This window comes from Musca domestica, unplaced genomic scaffold (genome assembly GCF_030504385.1).
Source record: "Musca domestica strain aabys unplaced genomic scaffold, Musca_domestica.polishedcontigs.V.1.1 21, whole genome shotgun sequence".
Lineage (NCBI taxonomy): Eukaryota > Metazoa > Arthropoda > Insecta > Diptera > Muscidae > Musca > Musca domestica.
In genome coordinates, this window is record NW_026712258.1 from 12,598,931 (window position 1) to 12,624,740 (window position 25,810).

Consider the following 25,810-nt stretch of genomic DNA (forward strand, 5'->3'; position numbering starts at 1 on the left):
AAGCAAAGAATGTCGGAAGTAGCATCAAATTTTAGAATAAATTTAGATTTGTTCGAATTGGTCACCTTTGGCACGAATTATGGTCTTCAAACGGCCAATGAATATTTTAGACTATTCCCGGCGAAGCGCTTGCTTGAGGTGATCGACACTTTGGCATTTCCCAAATACTATAGACACAATAGTCCAACAATAGTCCGGAGATTTTGGTGGCCATTGTGCGTTGGCAATAAAGCGAGGAATTTTGTAACCATTATTGGGTGGCGCGTGCTAAGTGCGATGGTGCTGAGTCCTGTTGGAATGTCCAAGGTCTGCGGCCAAAATGTTTGCGTGCCCAAGGCTTTAATCACCCTCCAGAATATTTTCGCGAGCATATACTGCATTTATTCTGATGCCACGGTCGATTAATACGCGCGGAGAGCGACCATTGGCTGTTATGGCGGCCAACACCATCACCATGACCGGCGCTCGAGCTCTGGTGGCCAACCGAAGGTGCACATTTTCAGCTGACCTCTTTGGCAAGTAAACACTATCTCATTTTGTTTTTTTACAAACTGCTGGACAACGAATGTTTTCTCATCGGAGAAAACCGCATTCGGCATTTCACCGCGAAGTAACTCTTTAGCTCTTTTGAGTCTATTTTCTGTGTGTTGCGATGTAAGTTCTTGCACTTTTTGGAATTTTAATGGCTTTACCCCGAGCTCATTTTTCAACATTTGCCGAATTGAATATTGCGATATGTTCAGCTCAGGCTTTTTTACAAGAGATTGTACTTAGCGAAATGCTAAGAGGCTAAGCCTAAACATGGATCTTTGTTGATGATTTGTCAGGACAATGCTCAATACTTTTAAATCCGGTGTTGTTCTTCCTGAAAACAAAATATGTTTTAAAGGTCTTCAATAGACATAAAAAACCTTGACAGGCAGACTCTTGGCGTATTATCATTCCAGGCATTGCATAGTCATATTCGTATTATTCTCTTATCTGATGACAAATAATAATAAATACGAATAACATGTTTATAATTATTCAGCCTTCGACCACAAATATTTAAAATATTCAGGCCACATTTTAAATATTTGTGGTTTCTTGTAGCCCTTCCTAATTCCTCGGTAAGGTTTCTTTACTTTTTATCCCTTCCTTTTTCTTCATCATAACAAAGTAGGACACAATGTTGTCTTAGTTCATTCAAAACGAAAAAAAGACAAAATAATAAGGAGCTGAAGTTAAGCGTGAAGTACAAAACCCATTTAATTAGACAATGCCATAGTTTCGACTATAATTTGACCGCAATTGGAAGAACTTGGAAAGAAGACCCTCTGAAAAATTTTGTTAATAAATAAAAAACCACAAAGCGATGAGGCTACTCCGTGGACGTGGGGGATAGAGGATCACTTTTTGTTGATTATACAACAATACAAAAATGAGAGAGGGAGAGAGAGAGAAATGTAGAGAGTAAAAAAGAGGTTTGGTAGGCACACTACAGGATTCAAGAGTGATTTCAAAGAGAAAGGGACGAAGTTCCAACTAAGCGGCAATACTGGGCACAATAATTTACCACAATGAACGGTGGGTCGAAGACGACCTGCGTTGGCCAAACTAACTAAACCCTCACTTATTTTAGAAGTCTAAAATACCAATGACCGATGGTCATTGTTGTTGGTGTTGTTGCAAAAAAGAAAACAAAATACCGAATAACATCAACAACGGCTTGGAGCCTCTCTGCCACAAAACAAGACTGGTTGGCTGGCTAACTGCCTGCCTGGCCTATGGTATGCCACATATTTGCTAACAATCATTATCATTATTTGAATTTTCTTTGTTGTTGTTGTTGGTTCATATGTTTTTTTGTTGTTATTGTGTCAACATTAAAGGAGGTAAATAAATATATACGAGGGTCCTTTATCGAATTTCATAGGGAAAATTCTTGTTCTCGGAGGGTCTTCTAGATCAACCGGATTCTTCTCTGAGAAGACCACTAGGTCATCTGCAAAGAAATATACGACCAACCGGTCTTTTATAAAGGTCAATAGGTCTTCTTCTTCTATGAAGAAGAGCACCAGATCTTCTATAAAAAAGTCCTCCAGGTCTTCTATGAAAAAGACCACCAGGAGGTCTTCTATGAAGAAGACCACTAGGTTTTCTATGAAGAAGACCACTAGGCCTTCTATGAAGAAGACCACTAGGTCTTCTATGAAGAAGACCACTAGGTCTTCTATGAAGAAGACCACCAGTCTTCCTTGAAGAGGACCACCATGTCTTCTATGAAGAAGACCACTAGGTCTTCTATAGAAAAGACCACGAGGTCGTCTATGAAGGAGACCACGAGGTCGTCTATGAAGGAGACCACGAGGTCTTCTATGAAGAAGACCACCATGTCTTCTATGAAGAAGACCACTAGGTCTTCTATGAATACCAGTTCTTCTGTGAAAAGAACTGCCGGGTCTTCTATGAAAAGGAACAGCAAGTCCTCTATGAAGAACATCACCAGGTCTTCTATGAGTAGACCGTCAGAGGTCTCTCAGAAGAGCACTTGGTGTCTTCTATGTGACGACCGTCTTCTATGAAAAAGGCCATCAGTTCTTCCATGTGGTTTTCTATGAAGAAATCCACCAGGGCTTCTAGGATAAAGACCACCTGGTCTTCTATGAAGAAGACCACCTGGTCTTCTTTGAAGAAGACCACCTGGTCTTCTTTGAAGAAGACCACCTGGTCTTCTATGAAGAAGACCACCTGGTCTTCTATGAAGAAGATCACCTGGTCCTCTATGAAGAAGACCACCTGGTCTTCTATGAAGAAGACCACCTGGTCTTCTATGAAGAAAACCACCAGGCCTTCTATGTAGAATACCACCTTCTCTTCTATGATGAAGAGCACCAGGGTTTCTATGAAGAAGACCTATAAAATTTCCTATCGAAGACACATCAGGTCTTCTAAGAGGAAGTCATCAGGTCTTCTATAAGAAGACAATCAGATGTTTTTATCCGACCTCCAACAGGCGTTCTCTATTAGAAGATTAACAGGTGTCCTCTATAAGAAGACCACCAGGCTTCTCCAAGTTTTCTATCGGAAGACCAATCAGGTCTCATCAGGTCTTCTAAGGAAGTTTTCTGTGAGATTACCGACATTGAGAAGACTACCATATGTCGTCCATGAGATGTCTTCTGTGGGAATACCACCAGGTGTCCTCTATGAGAAGATCACCAGGTGTCTTCTACGTTAAGACTACTAAAGTCTTTTATGAGAAGGTTACCACAAATATTATATGAGGAGGCCACCAAGTCCTCCATCAAAAATCAAAAAAAGATCTTGGTATTCCAAGAAAAGAAGTCCTGGCCAACAAAAAATAGAAATTCTAGTTCCTTAGGATAAGATTTTCTAGTCGTGCAAGATAAGACCTCCTTGTCCTCTATAAGAAGAAGGCCTTCTATCATCATATCTTCTTAAAGAAGACTTTCGCTACCAGGTCTTCTAAAATAAGACTTTCTGTTTCCCCAGGAAAAAAGCTCCTGACCCACCAGGTCAGGTTCACAATACCTACTAGGCCTCAGGAATACTATGAGAAGACATCATTGCCCTGTAGATTTTCTGGGAAAATATCTCCAGATCATTTAAGAGAAGACCTCCATGTGCTCTAAAAGAAGACCTTTTGGTCTTCTGTAAAGACTCCGGTGTTTCTATTTTGTGCCCAGATAAAACCTCCTATTCCTCCATATGAAAAATAAAGTTTCGATTTTTATCAGAATTGATAGTCATCATCCTCGGTCATTAAAAAAAGAGAGGATTTTCCACGTCTTCTGTGACCCTCGTTTTTTCTGCTCCCTTCCTCTTTTCATAATATTCGCTTCATGTCATGAGGTGTGTGCCCCCTTTTAATAAAATCACTCTTTGGCTTTCAATACATTGTTGTTTAACTCCTTCTTTCTGCGAAGAAACGTTTCTGCTTTTAGACGCTTTTTCCTCTACAGTGACTGGAATTTGTTGTTACTTTTCTTGCAATCCGAAATCATTGTTAACCGCAACGACAGACAGACGCTGATAACAACGAGCGACTTGTAAGCATTCGTGTTATTCCCTTTTAACATTTTGTTATGAATTGTTTTGGTTTTTCTCCTTTTTTGAGATTTATTTTTAAATCGAATGGAACGCAGAATAATTGCCTATCGGTCGTTCAGTCGGTGGGTGGAGGTTAATGGTGCCGCCGGAACCTATCATCACACATAAAATGATGGTGTTCAACAAATACACCATTTTTTAACCGCATAATTGTGTTGCATACCAGGGAGAATCCTATGGTGCAATAGGGTAGAAGAGGGGGCGTGTATCTGGATAGTTGCAATGTGCACTAGTTGCCTCATAGGTTCCCCCTTTTTAAATGTATCCTTCCCAACCACTTTATTCATTTCAATTTTGATTTATTTATTTTTTCTTCTCTTCAAGAATGTCATCTATTAGACACATTGTAGTCCACTGATTTCTTCCATAAAATTCCATTATAAAGTTTTTTGTTCTCTGCCACCCTTGCGTTCTCCCCTCTCTCTCTCTCTCCTTCGAAATTACAGAATATTTTGTAATAATTTCATACAATGTAATGTATTTGTTGTTTTTTGTTTGTTTGTCCATTACAATAACTTCAATTAAAGGTCATTATCCTATTGTCGCTTTCTGTTCCCCTTTTCCCTTCTTCAGCTCTTTGCAGTCTTCCTGCAGTTTCTACCCCACCTCCTCATTTTCTTCGTTGTTTTTTTTTCCTTCAATTGTTGTCTGTCATTTTCAACATCCGAAACTCCATAAATGTGCAAAACATTTAAAGTATGACAATGAGAAACAAACGAAAAACGACAGCAACAACAGCACCGACAGCAAAGAATAAAATCTATTTCTATGTTCGCAGAAGGAGGAAAAAAGGATGACTTCGAATAGTGCAACGACGACAAATATCCATAAAAAAACTTTGTGCCAATATCTGCGACGACATGGACATAGCAGACAAGGAATGAATCAAACAAACAGTGAACTTGGATCCTCTGCTCCGGGGTCTGGTCTGGCTGTCTTTCCATCTATCTGTGAAGTTGTTGGAAAAGGAATAAAAAAGCGCTCATAAAGGGCACTTGTATCTACAAAAGCTGTGTTTGTTGAATTCCATATGTTTTGGCGAACAATTTTCATGGGAGTTGCCAATGGAGTTTATTAAAGGAGACTAGTTCTCCATTTCGGCTTGCACTCTATATCAGATATTTATCTGTAAGGGTCCTATATTATAAAATATTGAAACTAAGTTTAGCTTTCTTTAAATAATTAGGTCATTTGGGGCTAGAGAGTCTGGTCTAGGCAATTGCTTCCATAAAGAAATCGTAAAACTATCAAAATATTTCAAACTAGCAAAGGGAAATTTTTTAAAAAAATCTTTAAAATCTTTCATTTTGAATTTGACCAAGGAGGATATTGGTCAAGTAAAGATATTGCACAATGGACCCACATCCAATTTTTCTGTCCAAAACTATGTCAACGTCTCCCTCCATATGTAAACACTCCTCAATATCAAATTTCGAGATTCCAGCCCAATCCCATCATCGAATACCTAATTTAGTATACATAAGTACGATTTTCCACAGCATCCTACATACCCTAATCCTACACTCCCACAGCAATCAAAATTTCAAATTTTCAATTTCACCGCTGTTGGTTCACTCAAAATACAAAATATACTTTATTTAGTACATATACATAAGTACAAATTTCCAAAACTACCTACATATCCCAATTCTACAATCCGACAGTAATTTCATTTTAAATTTTGCTGATATCCAGCTCTATTGGTTCACTTAAATCCAAATTGTACTAAATTTAGTACCATTTAGTACACATTTTCATAACTGCATAATATAGTCCAATAGAAATCATATTTTTAGATTTCAGCATTCCAACTCTGCCGATTCATAAAAAATGTAAAATGTACCAAATTTAGTACCATTTAGTACACAAAAATACGAATTTCCAAAGCAACCTCCATTCCTCAGTCATAGAATTCAATAGTAATGTTATTTCAAAAATTTCAGAAGTCCAGCTCTATTTAGTATTTTAAGTACACATTAGTACAAATTTCGAAAACTCCCCCATATCTTAATCCTACATTACGCCTGTAATGTTAATTTCAAATTTCAGGATTCCAGCTCGATTCGTTTCTCCAAATTCAATTTGAACTAAATTTAGTACAGTTTATACATGAGTACACACTTCCAAAACTACCTTCTTACACTGTACTCCTCAACATTGATTCGCATTCTAAATTTCAGTTCTAACCATTTACATGATAACCATTCAAATGGTACTAAATGCAGAAGATTTCAGTACTTTTTGTACACTTATTGTGCGAATTTCCAAAAACCCTTAAGGACATCTATTATAAACTCCATCAACGACCGTCATTCCAAATTTAAGAGTTGTAGAATGGTTAGAACTACTGCTTCCTCGAATAGAAATGGTATCATATTCCGTAACTTTTAAAACCTGTTTTACCATTCTAGTAAGAATTTACTAAAAACCAACCTTATCCGATCCCTTCGGACCAAGAGTGACCCTCACCCAAAATTTCAAAATTCTAGCTTCAGCCATATCGTTTGGGCGTTGATGCCACTCAGTCCATCACTCAGTCAGTCAATTGCTTTACTATATTATAAATATAGATAAGTTAGGACGCCACGCCAAAAATTCGGTCATGCATGACCCTTTGGTAGAGAGATTTATTATATTCCTTGTATATACTAACCATCTAACAAAAGTTAACATAGGAAATGGAGCCACCTTCGTTATCAAAGTTATACAAAATATACAAAATCTTTTTATGGCCATTATACGCTGGAACTGTAGCGATGAACCTCATTTTGTAACCATTCTTGGGTGGCGTTTGCGTGCCCAAGGCTTTAATACACCCTCCAGAATATTTTCGCGATAATATTCGGCATCTATTCTGATGCCACGGTCGATTAATACGAACAGAGAGCGATCATCGACTGTTATGGCGCCCATACCATCACCATGACCGGCGCTTGAGTTCTGGTGACCAACCGAAGGTGCACATTTTCAGCTGACCTCTTTGGCAAGAAAACACGATCATTTTGTTTGTTTAAAAACTGCTGGACAACAATTGTTTTTTCATCGGAGAAAACCAAATTCGGCAGTTCACCACTTTCGGTCAAGCGAAGCAACTCTTTAGCTCTTTTGAGTCTATTTTCTTTTTGTTGCGGTGCAAGTTTTTGCACTTTTTGGAATTTCAATGGTTTTACCCCGAGCTCATTTTTCAATATTTGCCAATGCAATATTGTCACTTCGTTACTTCTCGAACCATTTCTGCTGATGTTGCTGTTTTCTTCCGTCCACTTCCTTGACGTCGGGCTACGCTACCAGTATCACGGTAACGAGCGATGGTATGAGACACAAAAGATTTTTTCACATTTAAACGCTGGATAGCTCTAACGATAGCCACTTGTGTTTTTCTAGCCAAATATAAAGATATCACACTACCACGCTTGAATTCCATGATGAATAACTTTTTTCTGGAAAACTCTCACCACAATGCTTTTGTACGCTTGGAAACAATATGTCACTGGAATATGGCAGCAGTCTGAAGTTGGTTGCAGTTTTTTCATCTCACCATGTAATTGTACGAAATATTTGGATTGCTGATGGTAACTTGGTGGTTTGGAAATGCGTCCTATATTTGGTATGAAAAGTACTAAATGGTACTAAATTTTGTATTGGGTGAAGGTATAGAAGTGGAATCCTTAAATTCTCTACTGAAGTATCTGTTGGAATCTGGAATTGAGATATGAAGGTAGCTTTTGAAATGTGTTCTATAATTGTACGAGGGAATATAACTAAAACCCAGAAATTTGATATAGATTTGATGCCTCTGGTTTAGATGTGGAGTTGGTTTTGGGAATGTGTACTAAAATTGTTCAAATAGTGCAAAGTATTACTATATGTTGTACTATTTGGTATTGAGTGAACAGATGCTTGAAATCTGAGATTTAGTATTAGGGTCGGTGTTCATATGTTGCCTGGACATATGGAGGTGGTTTCGGAATGGCGTACTATAATTGTACAAAATTGTACTTAATTTGTTATTGGGTGAAGGGGGTAGAGATAAATTCTTAAATTTGATATTTAGATTACTGATGGTATCTGCTTTTGAGATTTAGCTGTGGTTTGGAAATGCTTTCTACATTTGAACGAAAAGTACTAAATGGTATTAAGTAAATGGATATAGCTGAAACCGTGAAATTTAATATTGCCGTAACTGTTGGTGTCTAGGATTGAGATATGGAAGGGATTTGCAAATGAGTACTAAAATTGTACGAAAAGATCTAAATGCTACTAAACTTGGTATTGATTGAATGTATATAGCTGGATTCCCGAAATTTGATATTGAGGTCTCTTCTTGTATATTGTGGTAGTTTTGCAAATGCGTACTATAATTGTACGAAAATTACTAAATTTGGTATTGGGTGGAGGAATAGAGTTGAAATCCTGTAATTTGACATAATTTTTCGAAAAGTACTCAGTGGTACTTACTTGGGTATTGGGTGAAGGTATAGAACTAGAATACCGAGTTTTGATATTGAGGTCTGCGTTGGTATCTGGGATTGAGATATGAAGTCCGTTTGGAAATGCGTCCTATTTTTGTACGAAAAGTACGAAATGGTACTAAATTTGGTATCGGATGAAGGGATCCTCAAATTTTATATTGAGGTATCTGTTGGTATGTGGAATTCAGACATGGAGGTGGGTTTGCAAATGTGTACTATAATTCTACGAAAAGTAATAAATTGTACTAGATTTGGTATTGGGTGGTATCTGAATTATCTGAGGTTTATATACGAAAAAAGCGTACTATAATTGTACGAAAACTACTAAATTTGGATCACTTTTGGAAATAATCTAATATTTTAAGGCAAACTTTTCGCTGACAAAGTAGCGGGCGGTTATTTTTATTTTTGAAAATTTTTATGGAGGAGGTACTAGAGGAAGTGGGCCGGCGGATGGACTGCCGAATTCGATCCAAGTTTGACAACAATATAGCGATGTGCATAGATTGTTGTTATATGGATGGTCCAAAGCTAGGGAAGATAATAAACTGAGTTTCTTTAGAGTGGAACTGAAACCCGAAATTTCAATATCAATTTCTGGGTCATGATGTGATATGTGGATAAGTTGATGTTTCGGTGAGCAATATGAAATGGTGAAAACAGCAAAATATAAAATTACAAAAAAATTTAGCTAAAGCTACATTAAATAGGTAGAATTTAACTGAACCTCTTATCTTTAATTAAAGCGATTTCCTATGAAAATCTGGCAACTTTTGTAAATAGTTTAAAATGTGTAATAACGTGTAAAAAATACATTAAAAATTGTCAGTTCTTTTAAATTGAACTATTGCACAAAATCGCTTCGCTAGCTGGCTGACTGACTGTCTGTCTAAGTGTGCATTGATGTGCAATATATATGTACATATGGATATAATTGAGAAATATTTCTTTTTGTCTAAATATCCACGTACATTATATCGTTCACAGTGGCGCTGAAAAGTGAAAAGCTTACTGTGGTCGTAAGGAACAACATTTTCGTCATTGAGAATTAAAAATATTACTTGGGTAATATTTGTGAAATAAAGCTTGAAGGAGCATTTTTATGGCTCAGCAAAGAAATTCAATTCCCAAATAATGAGGATTTTAAGTGCCTTTTGGAACCAGTAACTACTTACAATGCAGTACCCTAAGCACTTACCAATCTGCTACCAAGTATAGTACACAAAGAGCATAGAAATAACTGACCGAGAATCGACTCCCCGATGAAACGGCTAATGTTAGAATCTTGAAATTTTGCATGAGGATAAAAGAGTACGATAAGTTTAAAGTGTACTAAAAATCGACAAATGGAATGAGCTAAAATTCTGATGTTTGGAATGAGAGTCAGTGATGGAATGCAGGATATATGTACTAAAGGGTTTTTGGAAATCCGAACTTTAAGGTTACGAAAGGTCTAAAATTGGTAATGAAATTATTAAATAGAACAATTTTTGATATTATGTGAACGGATAGACCTAAAAACTTTGAATTTGGTATGAGAATCAAGGTTGGAATGAATGTTAAATATATGAAGATGGTTTTGGAAACTTGTACTAAGTGTGCGAACTGTCCAAAATTGTACTAAATTTGGAACAGTTAGGTTTAGGGTGAACAGATAAAACTGGAATTTTGAAATTTTTGTATTGAGGTCCCTGTCGGCGGTAGGTTTGTGATAAAGTGGTGTTTTTGGAAATGTGTACAAAAATTGCACGATTGGTACTAAATAGTACACCTGTATTTGGTACAATTTGATATTGGCCGAACATAGAGGGCTTGAAATCTAAAATTTGGTTTTAGGGTCGTTGTTCATATGTTGCCTAAACATATGGAGGTGGTTTCGAAAATGTGTCCTAAAATTGTAAGAAAAGAAAAAATGGTACTATATTTGGTATCGGTTTAGGGGGTGGAGACAAATTTCTGAAATGTAATATTTAAATTGCTGATGGTATATGTGTTTAAGATTTGGCGGTGGTTTGGAAATGTCTACTATAATTGTACGAAAAGCGCAAATGGTACTAAATTTGTTGTTGGGTTATGTTGTTGTCATAACTGTTGATGTCTAGGATTGAGATATGGAATGGATTAGCATATGAGTACTAAAATTGTATGAAAAGGACTAAATTTAATCCAGAAATTTGATACTGAGCTCTCTTTTGATGTCTTGTGGTGGTTTTGTAAAGGCGTACTATAATTGTACGAAAGGTACAAAATACTACTAAATTTCGTATTGGGTAAAGGGATAGAGCTTAACATTTGTAATTTGATATAGACGCCACTTGCTGTCTGAGGTTAGGATTTGGAGTTGGTTTCGGAAATATGTACTCTAATAGTTCGAAAAGTAGTGAGTGGTACTAAATTGGTAGAAAGGAGAGAGCTGAAATCCCGAGATTTAATCTTGAGGTCTCTGTTGGTATCTGGTGGTGGTTTTGCAAATGCGTACTATATTTGTACAAAAAGTACTAAATGGTACTAATTTTGGATCACAATTGAGATATGTAGATTGTTTTGGATATTAGTACTAAATGTTACTAAATTTGTGGTGGGGTGAAGGGATAAAGCAGAAATTCAGATATTTCATATTGAGGTCACTGTTGTGTTGTAGGGTTTACATATGGAAACGTTGAAATAGTTTTGGACAGAAAATTTTATGTGGGTCCACATTTTGCAGTGGTTTTATGAATATTCTCCTCGGTAAACCCCAGAATGAAACATTTTGAAGACTTTTTTGTGCTTAGGATAAAAATTTTCCTACTTTTCGTTCCGAAAAAGGAATATTATTCAAATATATAAAACTTGATAGTACGAAAATACCGCGGTTTCCACATTGCTCCACATACGTGTACCACAAGGTGTCTCCGATTCTTGATATTAGAGTAAGAGTAACTTGACATTGCACCGGAATTATTTTCGTAATCTCAATTTTGTCCACCAGTGTAAATATTTCCCTCATATGTTCCTGTTCCTATGGCAGCCGAGTACAATGATCGGTTAATATGTTTGTTATGGCGGTTTTCGAATGCCGCAGTTTGTTTGTTTGTTGGCTGGATGACTGACTGACTGTTCGATGAAAATGGTGAGAACGATTTTAATTAGCGATCACAGAGGAACTAGAAAAACTCTTCGAAACAAAAACAAAAATAATAACAACAAACCTCAAAAGATGAGCAAAATAACAGAGCCTCCAAAAAGAGACCAATGCAAAGTTTTAAACTTTGAACAGAAAAATGAACGACGAAGAAACCACCACCGAACCACCTTAGCCGACTAGCCCCATATGCGGTAAAAAAGCAGGAATATTTTCTCTTCAAAGGCAGACAGATATCCAGCCAGACAAGGCAAATGATGGCGGCGGCGCAGACAGAGGTGACGACGCATAACCAAACAACCACTGAGCAATGGAGGATCTCTGCTCCTCTATTTTCCCCATTTGAAAACATGTTGGATGGATGGTTGCATGGATGAATATGCATGCCGTTTAGGATTTACATTGGAGGTGGTGGTGGCGGCTTTGTAGCTTTCATTATTTTTATTTTTATTTTTATTGCTGTTGTTGTTGTTGTTGTTGTTGTGTTAAAGCGCCACATAGTGACAACTTGTAAATTAGTCGAATCAACATTGCAACACTTTATGATAATTTCTGCAAAACATTTTTGTCTGCTCCGGCCTCCAATAGAGTTTCTCAGGCATATACCACGGAGTTCGTTGGAACAGCACACAATGGGAACAAAGTATCATCCTCATCATTTGGCATTTTTAGTATTGGCGGTGGTGTCATTGTCTGTTTTATTCTTTGTTTATTTCATCGTTTCCAGATAGACGGCCTGCCACAAGTGGTAATTCGTCTTATTTGGATGCATGCGTATCCATATAGCAACAACAATAACAACAGCATAAAGCAATGAGAATGTTAAAGGGTATTTTTTGTGGATTTTTTTCTGTTTGTCCTTGCACTGTGGGTAAGCGTGGCACTGCAATCTGAAAGTGTTCGGAAGAACTATTTCGCAACGGATGTATCTGCATATACATGTGATTGTTAAGTGTTAGGATCTACTTTGCTGTCTTATATACAGGGTGATATGAAAAAACTGCAACCAATTTCAGACTGCTGTCATTTCTAAGCCACTCGTCCGACAGCTGTTAAAATTATTGCGGCGACAGCTCGTCGTTTTCAAGCGTAAAAAAGCATTTTGGTGAGAATTTTCCAGAAAAAAAGTTATTCGTGATGGAATTCAAGCGTGATAGTGTGATTTCTTTATATTTGGCTGGAAAACCACAAGTGGCTATCTTTAGAGCACTCCAGCATTTAAATGTGAATAAATCTTTTGTGTCTCGTACCATCGCTCGCTACCGTGATACTGGTAGCGTAGCCCGACGTCAAGGAAGTGGACGGATAACAGCAGCAACATCAGCAGAAATGGTTCGAAAAGTAAAGAAGCGACCGAAAAATGGCTCGCGAGCTGAACATATCGCAATATTCCATTCGGCAAATATTGATGAGCTCGGGGTAATTCCAATTTCAAATTCCAAAAAGTGCAAGCACTTACACCGCAACAGAAAGAATGAGAAAACGAGAAAACGTTCGTGTCCAGCAGTTTGTAAACAAACAAAATTATCGTATTTACTTGCCAAAGAGGTCAACTGAAAATGTGCACCTTCGGTTGGCCACCAAAACTCAAGTGCCGGCCATGGTGATGGTGTGAGCGCACAATGGCCACCAAAATCTCGGGATACCAATCCGTTGGACTATTGTGTCTGGAGTATTTTGGAAAGCAAGGTTGGCAAAGTGTCCATCATCTCAAGCAAGCGCTTCGAAGGGAATTGGAACATTCGTGACGGTTTCATTGGACGTTTGAAGGACATAATTTGTGCCAAATGTGGCCAATTCAAACAAATTTAAACTTATTCTAAAATTTGATGCTATTTCCGAGATTTTCTGCTTTCCTTCAATAAAATTAAAAAAAAAAAAAAATAAAAAATTTTGGCGTTGGACTTGCAGTTGCAGTTTTTTTATCTCACCCTGCTTATTCGATTATATTGGTCAAAACGTGCGCCGTGGAAATAACGGCTTTAGACGCAAAAGAGGCTTGAAACAAATCTCCTTTTTAGGACATATGGAGTCGATCTAGACGTGTCGGTCCGTCCGTCTGTCTGTCTGTCTGTCTGGTTGGTGCGCTCGATACATCTCAATATTTCTATCAACACAAAAATTAGTTCGATTCTCTTCAAAATTTACATATCCCAATATTTAGAATACAATTACAAAATTAATTTTTAATTTTTATATTTCTCATACTTTTCCCAACCAGACATTTGATGTGAATATGGAATATATCAGCCACCTTTTGCACATCCCAATATTTTTGTCAGTATTAGAGGAAATTATTACATCGGCCCATTATATCTGGAACCTCGCGCATATTTCAACAAAATTTACAAAAATTATGATTATCATAATTATATAGTCCAAATCTGGCACGTTGTAATATTTATATCTGACTTAGATCAGATACGAAATCGAATATATTGACACATTCCTCCAGTACTATCCTAATAATGGTTCAATATTTTAACAATCATAACGCAGGTTATTTTAATAAGCCGACATTTGTCGGCAAAATTTAAGTTAGAGCTTTTAAATTTGATATGGCTTAAATATGGATATGGCTAAAATGGCTAAAAGTTAAAAAAAAGTCTTGAAATCGGGTTATACTCTAAATGTTAGTTAAACCAAAACATGGACCGACATGACTCATATTCTGTACAAAAGATTCTATATTTAACCCAAAGGCCTGTATCAAATGTTAAAGGTCAATCTTATATTTTGCGAAATATAGTAATATTTGAGGTCCTTTGCGTATGGTTAAAGCTATATATGTAGATTATAGGCTCACTTAGAATTTCTTACCCCCAGAAAATTACCCGAAAATTGTCGCACATTGTAACCAACCCTGAGTACATGCAAGCACAATTTTAGCTCCTGCTTGTCGCTCAAAACCAATGGTAAAAAATCTAGCACTTTTTGTACTTATCCTACAGTACGCAGTAGTAATTTCCACATTTAGTACTTTTCGAACACTTGTAATACAAATTTTGAAATGCACCTCCTTATTTAAACGATATACACCTACAGTGATCGTTATACAAACACTATTTTCGTACCAAAGTACCATTTAGTATCTTACCTTCAAGTAAAAGTACGCATTTTCAGAAGGAATTTATCTCAATATCTAATTTCAGCTCTATTCCTTCATCCAATACACAATTTAGTAATGCAGTACGCATATCCAAAACTATCTACATCTTTCCATCTTAGACACCAACAGTGTTCCAAACTTAGCACCATTTAGTACTTTGCGAACAATTACACAGATCTCAAATCAATATCAAAATTCGGGATTCGAGCTCTATACATTCACTCTATACCAAATTTAGCAATATTTAGTACTTTTCGTATAATTTTAGTACTCGGTTGCAAAACCGTTCCCCATTCCAATCCCAGACACCAACAGTAATCGCAATATCAAAGTTCACGGTTTTTGCTCTATCCCTTCCCCCAATACCAAATTTAGTACCATTTAGTACCTTTCGTACAAATATATAACATATATCCAAAAACAACCGCCAAATCTCAAACACAGATACCATCAGTAATCTAAATATCGAATTTCAGAATTTTGTCTCTATCCCTGCACCCAATACCAAATATAGTTCCATTTCGTACTTTTCGCACAGTTGTGTTGTACACATTTCCGAAAGCACCTCCATATATTCAGGCTAAACATGAACAATAACCCTAATACCAAATTTAAACTTCCAAGCTCTATCTATTCCCCCAAATGGCAAATTGTACCAAATATTGTACCATTTAGTACTTTACATGAACTTTCCAAAACCATTTCTTTATAACAAACCTACCAACAACAGGGACTCCAATACAAAATTTCAAAACTCCAGCTTCATCCGTTCACCCTAAACCAAAATCTTAAAAATTTAGTACCACTTAGTACAGTTCGCACATTTAGTACACATTTCCAAAACCATCTTCATATATCAAACTTACTTTCCAACCATGGTACAATGAAGAGAAGGAAGGCCAACTTTTAAAAAATTGCAAGTATAGAGGCCTAGCTGTTTGGCTTGTAATGTCAGAATTAGTATCAAAACAATAAAAAATCAAACAACTTGTTGCATTTATTTTGAATAATTAATTGAAATCCCCAATAATTGAATGAAAGGTCAACACTTCTTTTCAAAATCATGTACTATATATCTCTAAAGGATTATTTCGCTACAAAAACTCTAGATTTTGTCGATGCATACGTTGAAACAAACATTTTGAAAACACCCGAATTTGAATGTTTTCTGAACAATTTTTTTGTTATTGAAAAGACAACACATACATAAACAAATAAAGATGACATATTTAAAAAAATTAAAATCATATGGTTTCATAGCCCTACCTTGATATCATTGTACCATGCTTCCAACCTTGATTTTCATATAAAATGCCAAGTTTTTAGTTATATCCTCTCACATAATTCCAAATTTTACCATGGTTTAGTACTACTGTAGAACTTTTCGTATTTCGTCAGATTTCTAGATTTTTCCGTTTTTTTTTTAATACAAAGTATTCAATTTTTAGTACATTTTAGTGCTTTTCATACTCTTTAAGCACGAATTTCCACATACCCAGCCTCTTCACACTCCTACGTGAGTTTTTTATACCCTCCACCATACATAGTATGGAGGGTATATTAAGTTCGTCATTCCGTTTGTAACTCATCGAAATAATCATTTTAGACCCAACAAAGTATATATATTCTTGATCAGCGTACAATTCTAAGACGATTTAGCCCTGTCCGTCCGTCTGTTGTAATCACGCTATACTCAAAACGAATTAAGATAGGAAGCTAAAATTTTGCACAGATCTCTCTTTTGTCTGCGGGCAGATTAAGTTCGAAGATGGTACCCCCGATATTCGGTATTTTGATAATTTTAGCCATATTTTTCAATGGAATTGTCTGAAATTCTACAGAAGGTGTGAGTGCTTTATCCCCAGACATAGTTTTGTCTATATAGGTCCACAATATCATATATCCCGGCACCTTTCGATGTTAGGTATTTTAAAGATTTTAACAGGATTTTTAATGGATTTTATTTTTTTGAAAATTTTCTAATTCGTTCTGAATGGTGGAGGGTATTTAATGTTACTGCATTTTTTTTTGTTTTTTTTTTTTTTTTTTGGCAGATTTCAATGTTGGCCCACTTTTAAATTTAGTCCTATTTAACAGTACGAGGGGCACCTTTTTCAATATTTTTGCGGTTTCTTTGCCAATTCACAACCAAATCAGCTGTAGCATGATATAATTCTCTTCTATGACGGTTTCTCAGTGAGTAGTTTATTTCTAGCAGATAATACTCAACATAAGTATAACCTTCATATAAAGGTACTTTAAAATTTTAGAAAATTTGAGGACACCGGATTTTGCCATAAGTCAAGTTTTCACTCGGTGAAAGGTAAAATAGACTCGCCCCGGTCGAACTTAACGTCACTTGTTAATGTTTGAAATCACTGTGCCTTCATTCCAATTAAAAAAATCATAGTTCGCAACTGATTTAGAATTCAAAATGAAAAAGAATGAAAAACGTATACAATACCACATATTGCATTTTTTCTTATTAATTTCTTCATTCACTTATTCATGTGTTTTTCCTGTTTACAATTTCTTTGCAGATTCTGAATGTCTTCGACGTTGCTGTTGTTGTTTACATGAATGTAAGTTTCAAAGGAAAACTCCTGTCATGAGAATTTATTTTTGCTAAGCATTGGCATAGGAAACTCTTAAAAATGGCAAATGTTAAACATATTGAAGTTATTTTTATGATTTATTTAAATTGTGGTTTGCCCGAGACAAACATACATAGGGATGGAAGAAGGGGGTGGAGTATATTTTATATTGGAAAATATTATCACAGGTCAAAAAACTTTAATTTTGAAATCTTTCATTTTACGGATTTTGTGAGTATGAATGGAGATTTTGAATTAGTGGGGGAGATACAAAAACTATAGTGGCCAAAATTTTGATTTATCGGGATTGAATATTGGAGACCTAATTCATTCCATTTTTCCCCGTAAAATCGGATGCAAAAAACTAGATAAAACATAAACATAAAAAATACTTGAAATCGGTGTTTGTCATAGATAGGAGCTATACCAGAAAATTAACCATTTTAAGAACCAATATTTCTTGAAGAAATCCAAAGGTCTCTGTAGCACTATGCGACAAAATTGTATATTTTCCATAATTACAGAAAACCCCAGCAGATTGTGTAAGTAGAGTAAAAATAGAAGACACTTGTATCGTCGTTTTGAAAGTCATCATCACAAATTAACCTAAAAAGAGGAGGCGAGTTCTCCACATTTTTTGAAATTTTCGGATTAAGATGCCTTGGAATCCGTATCAAGTGTCTTAGATAATATTGCAAATAAAAATACGAGGATTATTTTGCTCGAAATGTAATCTTTAAGCGAGTCAGCAAAGGAGTTTATTTGGTCCTTTGTTTGAAAATTGGGTTAAAATATCAACTTAAAAGTGATCCTGGCAAGTCAAAATCTTCTACAAAATTATTTGTCATAAAATTCTGCTATAGATCCTAGAAGACGTCAAAAGTCTAAAAGCTTAATTTTAGAAGGATGAAGTCAATGAAAAAATTATTCAGAATCAAATTTCTATAAGTCACTAAATAAAGAATTTTCTGTTTTCATTTTATTAAAAAAAAAACCAAATTTTTTGATAAATTGTCCTTTGGTATTTTTTCGAGATGAGGCCAGAAATCTCTTAGCCAAACGACGTTTGGGCCCTTATATTGTTCTGACTATATACAAAGGGACTCCTATACTTTGAGATATATTTCGCAATATTTAGAACAGAGCTTTGAAATTTTATAGAGATCTTTGGAATACATCCAGAATCATTGATACAGAAAATAAGTGATATTAGCTCATATTTTGGAAAAGCCCTCACGTAAGGATAACTTCGAGATCGAGAATTTTATACCTTTTTCCATATAATTTTTATATCCTCAGCCATATGGCTACAGGGGTTATATATCATTTGATACGGCCAAAACGTGCGTAATCGGTAACGTAACGGTTTAGACCATAGATCTTTTTGTAACAAATCCGTTTCAGGACATTTGGAATCGATCTAGCGGTGTCCGTCCGTCTGTCTGGCTGGCTCTCGAAGGGAGTATCCGATTTGGTCCAAACTTGTTACATCGTAATATTATTATTAAACTTTGATCGAGTTTGGGGCAATATCGGTCCACACCTTCTGGTACCTCCCCCACAAACGGTCAAAATTTAGAATAATTATAACTCATAAAATGTGATCTAAGAATCAGATTGTCTTCAAATTACATTCATCACAATATTTTTACTAGTCCAAGGTCTGGTGTGACGATGGAATGTATCAGTCTACTCCTTCTGGTACCTCCCCCACAAAGGGTCAACATTTTGAATTATTATAACTCTTTTTAATGTGATATAAGAGTCCGATTGTCTACAAATTACACACATTACTATATTTTTTTTAACCCAAAGTCTGGTGTAAGGATGGAATTTATCGGTCCACTCCTTCCGGTACCTCCCCCACAAAGGGCCAACATTTTGAATATCCATGAAGCTCATGAAACTTAAAACTAACATCCGATTCCATTCAGACTTCGCACATTTCCATATTTCCATCAACACAATATGTGTTATAAAGATGGTAGAGATTGGACCATTCCTTCTGATACCTCCCCCACAGAGGGTCAACGTTTTGAGTAATCAAACCGATTACAAAATGCGAAATAAGCATCAAGTTCTCTTCATATTTCACACATACCATTATTTCTAAAAAAACCAAAATCTGCTGTGAAGATGGGATATATCGGTCTACTTCTGGCACCTCAATTCCTTCTGGCACGTCACCCAAAGAAAGTCAAAATTTTCAATACATATGAAGCTCATAAAATGCAAAATTAACATCCGATTCAATTCAGACTTGGTACATCTCAATATGTGTCTTCTGTTGATCTGTTTCTTTTTATTTTTAGCTCTACTTTCATAATCTATTGGGTAAATCCTGTATTAATGGGGAAAATGTGTAGTTTTTCGCCCAGCGTAATTTATGAGCATTACCCAACATTTCCAGAAATCATTCCAGTGGTTGTCGTACTCGGCAATAATAATGGAAACTCAAGAAATTGCCATGTCACTTAGCATTTTCTATCCCATAAAAAATAGTTGTAGGTCATCAGAAATTCTTGGTCATTCATTTTATGTTTACTTTACTCAACCCTTCATTGTCCTTGCAGTGTCGTCCGACCTTCAATTAAATAAGCGTGAGATTAAAATCAGGTGCTACTGCATGTTGATTTGGCCTTGCCGATTCAACAACAGGCCACTCGTCACTCATTCTGGCATGTTTTTCCCAAAGGATATTTTCTTGTGTGTGCGTGTGTGTGAAAACATCAAGCAAAAAAGGGAAAGTTGCCATTTTCCATTTTTGTTGTTGTTATGTCAAATGACATTCCCATAATAATGAGTTTGACAGTTGATTAACCTACTTAGGGTGAAGCGCGGGATAGTTTTGTCGGCTTCGTGTTTTAATGTTGTTGTTTTATTTGTATTTTCGGGATTAGGTGAGATTTAGATAAAAACCATTTCGTTTTGTCATTGCGGAATTAACAATAGCGTTCGGGTAATTTTTATTTTCCATTTCATGTAATATCCGGTTTTTTCGGATATTGGATGAAATGGGAAATTCGTTGGATTTCTTATGTTACTTAATTCACATTACAAGTTTGTAAATCCATAAACAAATGTCAGATGCAATAACTATGTCCTGTAATGGTGTTGAAAGGATGAAAATGCTTTTCCATACGGTTTTTCTTTATTTGTTTGTGGGAAAAAATGGGAAACTTTTATATGAATGTAATCACTCAACGAATTTCCAGCATGGAGCATTGTAGAATTTCACTGCCGCAGGGAATCCCTAGAAATCGGAAGGCAAGGGGATATTTCGAATATTAGTTAGTCCAAGGTATTTTTGTACCAATCGCTTGCTACTTTTTAGTGTATCACATGTGGTTGTGGCTTAATAAGGTGGTAATGTAGGAGGAAAGTAGTCTGAACCCCAAAAAAAAAAAAAAAAATTATATGTGTTTCCCAGCCTCATTATTCAGTTATTGAGACACGATAAGTTCTCCCTGATTACACTGTGCGACAAATTTCAATTTTTTTTTAAATTAATTTCAGCATATTATGAAAGTGAAAAGCGAAAAGTTACCAAAATACAGGGTGAGATCAAAAACTGCAACAAATCAATCGCCATAACTTTTACATTTTTTTAATTTTATTGAATGAAAGCAACAAATGTCGGAAATAGCATCAAATTTTAGAAAAAGTTTAGATTTGTTCGAATTGGTCACGAAGGTGCACATTTTCAGCTGGTTTTCAGTTCTTATATAATTTTGACCATATACAAAGGGACATTTATAGTTGGAGATATATTTATTACTATTAAGGATACAGCATTGAAATTTGATAGAGATCTTTGGATTGCTTCCTGAATTTTTGGTACAGAAAATGGGTCACATGGTTCCACTTTGTGGGTAACTCCGATTTTAAGTATTTTTTATGCCCTTAGCCATATGGCTAAATAGGATATAAATCATTTTATATGGCCAAGATGTGCCTCACCGAAATAACGTTTTTAGACCCCAGGTCTCTTTGGACCAAATCTGTCTCAGGACATTTGTCCCAGAAGCGATATCCGTTCGCCCGTCTTTCTGTCTGGCTAGCTACTAGTGCACACGATAACTCTCGAAGAGGGTATCCGATTTGGTTTAAACTCGGTGCATCGTAATATTATTGTCAAACTTAGATATAGTTCGGAGATGGGCAATATCGGCCCACTTCTTCTGGTACCTCCCACAAAAAATGTCGAAATTTTCAAGAAATATATTTTCTGCACAGAAAGAGAAAAGATATTTCGTTTTTGCTCTAACTTTGCAATTCCTGATATTTGCGTCAGTGCTAGGTCAGGTGAAAAATCGACAATATCGGTCCTCCCCCCACAATTGGTCAAAATTTTGAATAATTACAACTCTCACAAAATGTGATGTAGGAATCCGATTGTCTTCAAATTGCATATATCCCAATATTTATATTTATTTTAAGATGGAATATATCGGTCCACTCCTTCTGGTACCTCCCCCACAGGTCAAAATGTTCAAAAAAAAAATAATAAAAACAATATTTTCTGCACGAAAAGAGCAATAATCTGATCTTGCTCAAATATTGCAAATCCCAATATTTACGTCAGTTCTAGTTCAGGTGCAAAAATGGATAATATCAGTCCACTCCACCAAGTGCCTCCCCCCGCAAAGGAAATATTTTAAATATTTACAACTCTTATAAAATGTGATGTAAGAATCCGATTGTTTTAAAATGTCATACATCCCAATATTTTTATAAAGCCAAGAACTGTTGTTAAGATGGAATATATCGGTCCACTCCTCTTGTACCTTCCCCACAAAAGGTCGAAATTTTGAATATCAATTAAGCTTATAAAACGAAATTAACATCCGATTCCATTTAGACTTGGCACATATAAATATTTCTATCAACACAGGATCTGTTATAAAAACGGTAGAGATCGGACTACTCCTTCTGCTACCTCCCCACAAAGGGTCAAAGTTCCGAATAACGAAAACATTTATAAAATCCGAAATAAGCATCCGGTTCTGTTTATATTTCACACTTTCCATTATTTCCACTAAAAAAAGATCTGCTGTGAAGATCTAATGTATGGGTCCACTCCTTCTGATACCTCCCCCACAAAGGGTCAACATTTTGAATATCAATAAAGCTCATAAAGCGCGAAGTTAAAATCCGATTTCATTCAGACTTGGTACATCGCAATAATTCCATCAACACAAGATCTATTATTAAGATGGTAGAAATCGGACCATTTCTTTTGGTACCTCCCCAACAAAGAGTCATAATTTTGAATAACCAAAAGGATCATTAAATCCGAAATAAACATCAGGTTCTCCTCATATTTCACACATGCCATTATTTTTGCTAACACAAGATCTGCTGTGAAAACGGGATATATCGGCGCACTCCTTCTAGTACTTCCACCACAAAAGGTCCTTAAAGCTAATAAAACGCGAGGCTAACATCCGATTCCATTTAGACATGGTACATCTCAATATTTCCATCAACAGATGATTTGTTATTGACCCCCACAAAGGACCAAAAGTTTGAATAACGAAAACGATCGTAAAATCCGATATAAGCATCCGGTTCTCTTCAAATTTCACACATGCCATTATTTTTACTGACACAAGATCTGCTGCGAAAATGGCACACTCCTTCTGGTACAGTCTTAGGTCAGATACGAATTAGACAATATTGGTCAACTGCTTCGGAACCTCTCACATAATCATAACTCAAGGCTGGTGGTATACATCTGTCGGCAAAACCGACTGATACTTATACTTATTTTATACGAAAATGTTGCTAAAAATGTGAGGGAATCCTACTATAGGTATTTGTCGATCGATATTTTGGTAGATTGCAATAATTTCCGTCACGAATAAAGAGCTAGCAATTTTTCATAATATGACTAGCTATTCGAACGTAATTTGAAATACCACATTGCCTCCGAAGATCTCCCTTATGTCATTGTCCCGAGAGGATTCTGCATACCTAGCTAGTCAGGGAAGTGTTAATTTAAAATTTCCGTAAATTTAAAGACTTATGTTTAGATAATCAAACATGAAATCTTACCCCCAAAGAGAACAAAGGTTATGTAAACTGTTGCGTAAGCAACAATAACAACAACAACAACAACACCAAAACGCGCATTGAGTAATCTTCAATTCTAGTTTTTCTTTTTTTGACAACGAAAACACGGCACTGAAACAGATGTCCCATGTCCCAGTTGTGAATTGAAAGGTTCAAATCGTTTTTGTTTTTGGCTCGTTCTTGGGCGCCCTGGCTGGTTGGCAGTCTGCCTGCCGGCCTTCATTCAATCATAACTAGATTTGGGATGACATTTGTTGCTTGCTCCCTACTTTCCCCGCATACTATCTCCCTCTGCTTTGATTTTTCCTTGATATTTCTTGGCTGTTTTTTTTTTCTTAGTTGTCCACCGGGAGATAGAGGGGCAAAGTCTATGAAAAGAAATATTTTTTTGACAACAAAGAAAGGCCAGCTGGATACCAAATTTTGTGACAAAAGAAAATCCAACAACAACAGCACCCATCACCCATATGGCCGGTCTCCGGTCTAAAGACTTTTGGTTAGCATGAATTTGAAAAGGATTTCATTGCCAAATGTCGCTGTCTGTCTGTCCGTCGTCGTGTCAATTGACAACAATTTTGTGTTTTATTGAAATTATCTGAAATGGAATTGATAATTGGAGCACCAAAACTGTTCTCTGGGGACAATTGAGGGATTTTATTGGCATTGCAAGGCGTTCAGACATGCGTGGTGATTGGGTTTTATGACAAGTCCTAATGATAATGACACATGTCTTATAGGTTATTGAACTTAGATTGTGTTTTGGAATTTCCGAGGATGCAAAATCCTCTGAGACTAATATTTTCGTTGAAACCATTTTGAAAAATAGTTAAATATAAATGACACATACATAATTGCAAACCCCTTATCAAAAAAATAAATCACAAGAAGGGTCAATGACCTCTCAATGACACTCCAATGTTGAGCTGATGGAATTTTTAAGGGAAAAGAACTTTAATAAAAAAACTTTATTTGGATAGAGTAATTTTGTATACCTTAAGCCTTATGGCTACAGAGGCCTATGGTGGATCTGACGGTATCTGCCAATCTGGATATCATCTATCTGGGTCTACAAAAAAATCCAGCAGATAATAAAAATGGAGCTTAAATATAATACACGTGTAGAGGCGTTTTTAAAGTTTACATCGCAAAGTAACCAAGCTATAGAGGGGTCAAGTTCCCCCTCTCAACAATTGTGGGGGGTTATTTGTAACCCTCAAGCGAGTCGACAAATGGATTTTTATGGCTCATATTTGGTTTCAAAATATGGCTAAAAAACTAAAATTGAATCCCAGCGGATCAAAATATTCTACAGAATTATTTGCCATAAAATTCTACTATAGGTGCTAGAAAACGTTAAAATTCTATACCTTACCTAAGCGACAGGAATTCGTCTTCAGGGTGAGATGAAAAACTGCAACCAACTTCAGGTTGCTGTCATTTCTTAGTCACTCGTCCGACAGCTGTTAAAATTATTCCAGTAACAGCTCATTATTTTGTTTACAAGCGTACAAAAGCATTTTGGTGAGAATTTTCCAGAAAAAAAGTTATTCGTAATGAAATTCAAGCGTGATAGTGTGATTTCTCTATATTTGACTGGAAACCGCAAGTGGCTATCGTTAGAGCACTCCAGCATTTAAATGTGAATAAATCTTTTATGTCTCGTACCATCGCTTGTTACCGTGATACTGGTAGCGTAGCCCGACGTCAAGGCAATGGACGGAAGGAACAGCCACATCAGCAGAAATGGTTCGGAAAGTCAAGAAGCAACTTGATCGAAACCCACGTCGCAGTGGCCGAAAAATAGCTCGTGAGCTGAACATATCGCAATATTCCATTCGGCAAATATTGAAAAATGAACTCGGGGTAAAGCCTTTGAAATTCCAAAAAAAAGTGCAAGAACTTACACCGCAACAGAAAGAAAATAGAATCAAAAGAGCTAAAGAGTTGCTTCGCTTGGCCGAAAGTGGTGAACTGCCGAATTTGGTTTTCTCCGATGAAAAAACATTCGTTGTCCAGCAGTTTGTAAACAAACAAAATGAGATCGTGTTTACTTGCCAAAGAGGTCAGCTAAAAATGTGCACTTGGTTGGCCACCAGAACTCAAGCGCTGGCCATGGTGATGGTGTGGGCCGCCATAACAGCCGATGGTCTCTCTCGGTTCGTGGCATCAGAATAAATGCCGAATATTATCTCGCAAATAATCTGGAGGGTGTAATAAAGCCTTGGGCACGCAAACATTTTGGCCGCAGACCTTTGACATTCCAACAACACCATCGCATTCAGCACGCGCCACCCAAGAATGGTTACAAAATGAGGTTCCTCGC

At 36.3% G+C, this 25,810-nt stretch overlaps 1 protein-coding gene across 1 annotated transcript in view; it reads left to right on the forward strand.

Annotated features, from left to right (window-relative positions):
* LOC101899368 (transcription factor E2f1) overlaps positions 1-25,810 on the forward strand; it is a 160,949-nt gene that overhangs the window by 47,486 nt on the left and 87,653 nt on the right. Inside the window, exon 4 of the mRNA XM_059122770.1 lies at positions 17,359-17,400. The gene's annotated coding sequence lies outside the window, so the exon portion shown is untranslated. The remainder of the gene's footprint in view (positions 1-17,358; positions 17,401-25,810) is intronic.